Source organism: Engraulis encrasicolus, chromosome 7 (genome assembly GCF_034702125.1).
Source record: "Engraulis encrasicolus isolate BLACKSEA-1 chromosome 7, IST_EnEncr_1.0, whole genome shotgun sequence".
Classification (NCBI taxonomy): Eukaryota; Metazoa; Chordata; class Actinopteri; order Clupeiformes; family Engraulidae; genus Engraulis; species Engraulis encrasicolus.
Window position 1 is genome coordinate 17738417 of NC_085863.1, and position 2500 is coordinate 17740916.

Here is a 2500-nt window from a genome sequence, read left to right on the forward strand (position 1 = left end):
GTCGCGTGTGACAACAAGCAGGGATAGAGAAAGACAGCGCATTTGTTGTTGTTTAAGTTATTATTCTCTTCTGTCGTGCAGAGGGCTGGGCTGATGGGATGGACTACGTGGAAACTCTTACTATTTTGTGACGCTTGTCTGTTAGGCAACAAAAGGTCTCCGGTTTTGTGGTGATGGATTTGCACTGGAATGGTTGGTAGCCGATATCTGAGAGCATATCCGAGGTTTCAGACTATGCAACCTGTCCCTTCTCTAGAACTAGTGACCCCTTGCATCGTGCACATCTCAAAACAGTTTGGGATTTTTTGTGGAGCAAACTGTGTCCCTTTTACTTACACGTTTCACTTGCTGCAAACCTCATCATGGCCTATTAAATAGAGCTAGACAAGAACTGAAATCCATGCCTATCGACACCTCTTATTATGCTGACGTTTACCTGCGCTATTCCAGAGATTTTTTTAGGAACTCTCTCTGGCTATTTTTTTAAACTCTCTCTGGCTGTATTGTGCCTCCCACCGCTACTGGGCTGGCATAGGCTACTTTTGATAAGAATTATAGGCATCCGGTTAAATCTGCCAGGATGGATAGCCCATCTGAGTGTTTTTGGGTGTGTTATTATTTTTGAGAATAGCTGTGTAAATCAAGGGGAAACAATGAGTACGTCTATTCTAAGATAAAGTCCACGAAAATAGACTTAATATGGCCGTTAAACACTGCAGGAACGTTAAGAACGAACGTTATTTTTCATTCCGAACCGGTTCAGGAACGATATTTTTGTGGGGGAACGATTGCAGGAACGAAAACGTTAAATTGAAACTTGCCTGAACCGTTCGGAACGGAACGTTTGAAAAATAATTTCGTTTTCAAGCCCTGGTAGCAGCACTTGTATCATCAGCTGCTGCAAAACCAACTGCAGCATTCAGCAGCAGCAGCTGTACATTAATATTAGCAGGGCTGCAAGATATTAGAAAAATATGCGCTACACGATAACATGACTGTATACTGCTATATCGATATTACTCGCGATATTTAATATATATATATTTTCCCCTCTCTACTTGCCATTCTACACTTCATCATGTATAAAACAACTGAGAGCAATGTTTTATTGCCAACATTATTTTTTATTAGGAAAAAAACATGGCTAATGTAGGCCTACAGCAGTAGACCTACTAACATTTTTAATGCATTTTTTAACCTTCTCACCAAATGTCCTGTTATTAAAAATGTAAAACTGTTTGCGATATGTGCACAACTTGTGCGATACGTGTATCGCAAGCCGCGATATCGCGATATCGATACAGTTTCGATATATCGTGCAGCCCTAATTAGCAGTAGTAGTGGTAGTAGTGAATGATACTGTATGGTCCGTCCATCTAGGGGGTTTTGAAGATATTTACATTGTACTTTCTTTGCATTTTTTGTTCTCCTTCACTACATTTTTTAAACCAAAAACAACAGACCCTGCAGATGAGTAGACAGCAGAGCCACCCACAATAGTGTCCCTTTGGGGTGTACGTACATCTGCAGAGCCAGTATTAGAAATGAATGAATGAAAAAAACGAAGGACAGCCCCCCATCTGGCGAATAAACAAAGAAGAAATCTGAAGAGTGCTGTCCTTCGTTTCATTCATTCAATTAAGTTTTTTTGTGGGATTCAGCACCCAGTTAAGAACAGTTCAAATTAGCCTATTTAGGCGACAGCATGAGCGAGTCTTCTCCGCTTTTTCCAGTATTAGAAATGACCATAAGGCACAAAGACTTTCAGCTTACATCTGCATATTATCAAACACAGTACGATGAACACACATTATGTTTCAATGTTATACAGTGAAACTATTTAGAGGCTTTTATCTTGAACAATTAGGCCTCCAAATATCAAAAGAGATCATCTTGACAAGCCAAATATAGGCTATACTGTAGTATACACATTACGATGTGGCAGGTACCATATTAAACAAACAAACTGCTTTTTTCCATCTTAGAAATGTCAACAAAGTGCACGGCTTGGCCCCCCGACGCTGAAAAACGTATTCATGCCTTTGACACCAATAGGCTAGACTACTGTAATGCTCTCTCCCTCTCCTTTTAAATCCATCTCTAACAATGATGTTTTTTTCCCCATTTGTTAAGCACTTTGAGTTGCATGCCTTGTATGATACAGTGCTATACAAATACAATTATTATACAATTATTATTATTATAAACAATATTTTCAAAAAAATTCCCCCCAAACTCAAACTGTGTAGCGTTGTGACTGTCTGTAGCCTATTTTATCTCTGTGTCCTCCCAAGATCTGGTAAATGAACTGCATTTATATGGCGCTTTTCCACTCCTTCTAGCAGTCAATCACATGTATGCCTCACGTTCACCCACTCACACGCCGGTGGCCGTGACTTCAACAGAGGGTACCACCCTGCCACCAGGAGCAATTTAGGGGTTCAGTATCTTGCTCAAGGAAACATTGATGGGGGTCAGGCAGAGCAGGACTTGAACCTGC